The sequence below is a fragment of the Typopeltis vanoorti genome, chromosome 21, assembly GCF_054136105.1.
Source record: "Typopeltis vanoorti isolate ZY-2024b chromosome 21, IOZ_Tvanoo_1.0, whole genome shotgun sequence".
NCBI lineage: Eukaryota > Metazoa > Arthropoda > Arachnida > Uropygi > Thelyphonidae > Typopeltis > Typopeltis vanoorti.
The window spans coordinates 57408369-57415444 of record NC_143569.1 but is presented as its reverse complement, the minus strand read 5'-3'; positions in this window follow the sequence as shown (position 1 = coordinate 57415444).

The window sequence follows — 7076 nt, the reverse complement described above, 5'->3', positions numbered from 1 at the left end:
CGTTAACTCAGATGAAAGCCGCCAGCACATTGTGGACTGGACACAAACTTCTAATATCCATGTGTGTTATGATGAACTTGAAAGAAAGATTTTCGAGTCCATAGAAATTGCCTTAGATTCTTCCCATATCAATAACTCCCTACAAAATGTACTACTGTTTTTTTGGACTAGTACTCTTAATGCACTTTTTAAGTCTCTGTTATTTTTTGTATATTTCTTTGATTGTCATACCTGAAGAAGTTGATCCATTCAATAAAACTAGTAAACTAGTAGTATCTTTTTAAATAAACCATGTCATCTCTTTATCTCTCGGTATCAGTCATTTAAAATAATTTATATATATATATATATATATATATATATATATATATATATATATATATATATATATATATATATATATATATATATATATATATATATATATATCCTTACCTGATATTTCTGAAGAAATTTCGCATTTTATCCTCCAAACCGGACTCACAATTAACACCAAAATATATCTCCAAGTCATTCTTTTATATTCATGCAGTGAAGACGTGGTATTTATCTGCTTGAGAATAATTCCACAAATGACATTACACTCTTTATCTCTCTCTCTCTCTCTCTCTCTTCTAAATGTCATTCGCAATAACTAACGAATTTTCAACTGCTATCTGTCTTTCTTGTTTTGTTCCAATATCACGGTACATAAAGTAGTACTTCGCATTCCAAGTAGGTCATAAAGATATATAAAGAAGTTTAATTTAGAAATGCCTATCGATTAGCATTCCCTATCAATGGCATTGTCTCGCTCATATTCAATCTGTGTTTGTATTCGTATGTTTTGTAAAATACGTGATACTTGCAAGTTTTTTTCCCTTTATATGATAGTGCACGCAACTGTAACCTGACCAATTTTGAAACATACACGTAAATGCACTCTAGATATTATCACCGTATTCATTACGTAAATTTTGAAACATACACGTAAATGCACTCTAGATATTATCACCGTATTCATTACATTTGTAACGTAATTTTTAGACTAAATATTGATTTTGTTTGCACGGTACATCATTTTTACATCGAACGAATTACAGTCTTTCATACTGAATAGTTTGGAGCATCACTTTACGAGTAATGCTTACTGAAGAAAGGGCGTAGAAAAGAAAATGATTGCATACAGTGAAAAAGCAAAAATATTTCGTAAGGGCATACTTCTGTAGTGACTTACTTCGTTTTCTCAGGTTGAAACTAGGAGTCGGTTTCTGAGTATGTATGTACTATAGTGTTAATTCCCTTCCCTGACTTCCGCATTAAAAAAAGGTCCAAATGAAACAACTTAACATACTTGAATAGTGAATCTAAATACAAAATGCTGCGAAAAATGAATTATAATGAAACAATAAACAACAAATTCTTTGATCAACTTAGGACTATTCAACAACGAAAACTAGTGATTAAAATGCACGTCGGCCTGGTTGGTCGAGTGGTTAGCGTAGTTATTCTCCATTCAGCAGCTACGGGCTCGAATCCCGTAGTTGACATGGATGTTTTTAGTTGTTAGAGGCCGGAAGTGGTTCGAAACGTTTCGTCTTTAGAACAGGATTTCAGGACTATATAAAAATAGGGAAAAATTATCCCTAACCTGCCTATGACACAATAGGTTTACAAATAATAACATGCCCAAAAGTAACCGGAATAATTTTTTTTTTAATTATTAAAGTTTATATACTATATTAGTCTCCTTTAAAGTGCTCTCCATGTGAGTCACTGCACTTGTCCCAACGTTCTTACCAGAATTGCTGGAAACAATTCTGGTACTATTCAACTGGATTACAGCTTATGGCCTCTCGCGACATGTCTTTCACTTCGTCCACATCAACGAATCACTGCTGCCGCCCTTTCATCGTTTTCTTTATGCGTGGGAATAAAAAAAATAACATGGAGATTTATTATTATCCTCTGTGAGCAAATCGGGCAGAAATTTAGCTGATACACGTTTCATTTACAAATTTTCTATTACAATTCGCTGACACGAACTCCATGACAAATTTGTCTTTTCATAAACTTGCTCAATGGTCTTTCGATGATATTCATTGTTACCTGGTAAACCTTGTCAAACGTCGGTCATATCATGGTTGGTCTTCTGATAGTCCCCATTTTACAAAAGGGAAAACCCATTTGTAGACCTGCATTTTACCTAAAGCGTCATCCTTAAAGGCTTGCCAAAGAATAGCAATTGTTTCTGCTGCAGTTTTACCCAAAAGAAAACAAACTTTCACGCACATTATTTCTATTCCTTGTGGTCAGCCATCACAAAATCTTCAAACTTACATTTAAGCAGTAATAAAAAAAAAGTAGACAGAACAACGAGCCAGTTTGCACAGGATGACACCACTTGCTAGACTGGGGCAGAAAACTGCACACTCACGAAGCCTAGCATTTCGTGAGTGTGCAGTATTAATATGATTAGTGCAGTATTAACATTTGAATTAAATTGAAATGAATCAAGTTGAATTTTTGATTGTCAATATATCGATTTGTTTCGTGAGAACTATACCCGTGACAAATTTATATCATTTGTGTAGCTCAGTGGAAGTGACGCTTGCATCCTTTGCACCATGCAGTCCGAAAGTAGACTTTAATACAAGTCTAGTCTGAGACTGGAGGAACTTTTTCTAAGCCTATCTTCGACCGGTTCCCGATTTAGTCGATCTCTGGCACGGATAAGCGGGTTTTTCTCCGGAAACTCGGGTTTTTCGTCCCGTAAACTGAAGAAAATCGACCGTAGAACTCACATTATTTCAGACAATAACATATCCTGTTAGGGTTAGGTACCAAGAGATGGCAGCATTGTTTGCCCATCTCTTCATCGGTGCCGTCTATAATTAGTAATAGACATGGGGCAGCTATCTCTGACTGGCTACCAGTGAAGACTGAACTACCAATTCAGTCTTCAAAGCTAGATAGGACCCTATAAAAGGCATTAGCTGATTTAAAAAAAAACACAACAGTGGTAGTCCTTTTGTTTGAATTCAACGAGTCTGTCAAATGTTATTGAAAATCGAGTCCTGAAAAGGTGGTACCTTTGTTTATGAACGTCGACTAAATTTTAGGATTATTTTGCAAAGGAAAAATATAATCGAATTTCATAAAGAACGTCGCTTAAAGCACTTTTTTGATTCGTTTTGTCAATCTGTAAGTTATTTTTGTTTATTGAATTGTTTTAATTTGCACCATTTGCACCACGGTATGAAGGTAGACTTAAATTCAAGTCTAGTCTCCGATTGGAAGAACGTTTTCTAAGCCTATCTTCGAATTTTAATCAGACCATTGGTAGTGACGAAATAAAGCAACAAATGAGAACAGTATACAGTGTATCAGCAAAAAAAAAAATAATAATAATAATAATAATTTCGGTTGTTATCAATAACGTATGATATATGGTGTAAACATCCTTCTAGGAACAATGAACTGGGTGGAAAAGAGCTAATGAAAATATTTGCAGAAACAAATCTTCTAGGAAAACATATTACAATGAGTCTGAGAGAGGAGATGTGTGTTAAATTCGAGAAAAATAATAAAAATAATAAAATATAAACAGATTTGGCTACTTCTACCTAGCATTTTAATTAGGTTTTGTGTACCATACCCAGATAAGGAAAAAGTATTCTAAAGTCGGACGAGCGTAGGAATTTTATATTATATAGTGTTATATGGAAGAAATAGTATCTTCAATAGAATCCAAGAAGTTCAAATCGATATGAAAAAGTTTTAAGTCAGTCAAAAAAGAGATATTTGATCTTCAGTGGAGGTGTCTGAATACCGTATTATCAACAGTGAAGGATAATGAAGAGCGATCTTTCTTGCGACTAATAAAGCAGGTCTGTGATCGAATAGCATTAAAGCTTCCATGATTACATTCACACCACTGGGATTTTTTATTTTATTTTATTTTATTTTATTTTATTGTTTTATTTTTTCAAGTCATGCATGAAATGTCGAAAGATCAATAAGCAAATCAGTTCCGTGTTCAATGTGCAGGTGAGGACTCACACAGAAGTTTATTGACATTTTTTAAAGAGTCGCGGGTTGTGGATGTTTGGAAATACTTCTTACGGTAGGATGTTCCAGAGGATTGAGCTGGACGGAATAAAAAATGTGAATAGAAGAAGGTTCGGTGTGTTTGCAGTTGCACTGTAAAGGGGCACGCTGCAACTGCCGCTCTTATATGAACAAGCCCAATAGAAAGTGGAGGAATGATTGTTAAAAGTTCACTTCAACGATCACCATTGAAATACCTGTAGCAGAGACACGGAGCCGAAACACTGCATCTGTGAGATGGAAGTTAAAGTAAATCTTTAAGAGAGGGATGATCTATGAGCCGAATTGCTCTCCTCTGAAAAGAATCGAGAATTTTTAGAAAAGGTTTGGGTATTCCATCCAAAACATGCGAGCAGTATTCTAAACATGGTCGGATTCGGGATTTGTATAGAGTTATGATAGCTTCTCATGATTGGCATGCCAATCATGGCATGCCAGTCATGGCGTGCCTAAAGGCACTAGATGTAGATGATCTCAATGCTTTGAATATCTGCACGCTGAATGGTTTGTTAAATGAGTAGGAAGAATGGTAGTACCATCTTCTGCAAAGCAGTAGATATGATTAGTGACGATTGACAGCAGATCGTTTATGTAAATGAGATAGAGGGTAGATGAGATAAAAGTGCCTTGAGGCACGCTATCATTGATGGTGAAACTCGAAGAGAGAGAGAGATAGCGCCATCTACCATTATTCACAAAGAATGACTAGAGAGAATTCTATCTACCCATTTACAGAGGGTGGCAGAAGACCAAAATATAGCAGTTTGTTTGACAGGACTCGATACCAGAGACGATAAACCGCTCTGGAAATATCAATACTGAGAGCACAAGTTTCTAAGTAGCTTTTCATTGCACATTTCTAGTATTGTATTGTAAGCTATTGTATTGTGAGTATTGTAAGCTATGATCAGCAGTGGATCTGGAATGGTGGAATCCATATTGGGGGGCTCTAAGTAGTGGAGAGTTGGCTATTGCTGACTTTTTCCATTATTTGAAAAGGACTGAAGTAATGGTATTTGGTCGATAGCTTGACGGTAGACTTCTATCTCCCCTTTTTGTGATAGATTTGATGGCATCCACACTTTAGGATAGGTGCCATTTACTTATAATAGATTGTAGAGAAGTTAAAGGATAGGTGGTAGCTCTGGAGCACAAATGAGAACAAATAGAGAAATACCATCAAGAAGCAGAATTTTTAGAGTTCAAGATATTTAATAATTTTCTGATGTCTTCTTGTCGAAAAAACTACAAAAGGAATTCATCCCTCCGATTCCAGTATGGTAGGAGCCGATTTCCTTTGGTCATCGATGTGGGAATTCGAGGGAAAAAAACGATGCCAGGAGGTCAGCTTATTGTTGAGTGAAGTAGTAGTAATACCATCAGGATGAGAGAGGGGGAAGTGTCGGTCAGCTGAAGAATAATAAATTAAATAATAGTTTTATAGATATCATTTTTGTTCAGTTGCTATAGAATAATTCTGGGTCATGTGATATCTCGAACTTTTATCTATAAGGCCAATTGCAAAATTTTGTTTAGTATATTACTGTTTCCATGTTATCTTTTACTTCTGACATTTGCACTAGTACCATACCATTTATATAAGCTAAAACAAGTACTGGGCTAAGGGAAAAGTCCTAGTAAATGATTAATTTAAGTTTTACAAAATTCATTAATTTTCAGTAAACTAAATGGGACGTCTTAATCTATGAATACTGTCCTCTAGGAATATACGATGTTATTCTCAAAGCATTTCATGACATACACAATGTGAACCCGGGTGCCAGAGTGGATAGCCTATCTGCTTTCCAACCAGTAGATCGTGGGTGCGAGTCCCACAGCCGGCATTAATATTTGTAAACCCTGCTCTGGGCAAGCTTGAATAGCTCCTTGAGTTTATAAGGATTTTCTTCAAAAATTCAACCAGATATCGCGAAACATAAGAAAAATAATGTATTTGTCTTGAATTAACAATGAAATCCCTTAATCCAGCCGCAAATATACACAAAGCATATATTTGTTGCTGGATATTCTTCTACAATACTTATTCCAATCACTGATGGATGACATTAAGAAAACATGACAGAAAATAAATTGAACTGATTATTATATTATATACGGACATTTCCATGGAGTCGAGACACTCATCATGGGAGACCCAATCTATCCACACAATTTATCACTCTCCTTGAACCCATTAACAGACAAAGCACTGACTCTGGCAACCCATTCCACTCATTCACAACTCTCAAAGCAAAAAATCTAGTCATCACACCCACACCTTTAGTGTAGTTAGTGAGAGTCTGACCTCCAACCAAGTGCTGAAACATTTCCCCTGCATCTATCCTATAAAACCCTTTAACCAACTTAAATGTTTCTATAATATCCCATCTTTTTCTCCTATCAACCATCCTATCTGCAATCCACACACCTTCAATCTATCCTCATAGAGCACATTCCACGGGCCTCTCATCATCTTGGTCACTCACCTCTGAATCCTCTCCACCGTTTCCACATCCCCAAGAAACCAAGGGGACCAGACTTGAGCACAGTAATCTAGATGTTTGGGTATCAAGGCCTTATAAAGAGAAATTACAACTTCCTTATCTCTACTTGTTAATGTGTTCTTCAATAGCCGTGTAATCTTATTGGCTACCTTAGCCATTTGTCCTCTAACCTTTAATTCTCTGTCTACCACCATCCCTAATTCTCTAGCTTCATTTATTTCCTGGAGCAGTGCCATCAATGTGATACACGGCTTGTAATCTATTTATCCCAAAATGTACCTTTGCATTTCTCGACATTAACTGACTCCTATTAACTTTTGTCCATACTGACAGCCTATTTAATTCGTCTTGCGAGCTCTCCACATCAACTTGATTAACTATTACTGAACCTAATTTCGCATCATCAGCAAACAACATAATATTTCCTTTCAGGTTATTTCTTATATCATCTATGTACAAATTAAAAAAGCAATTGTACCAGCA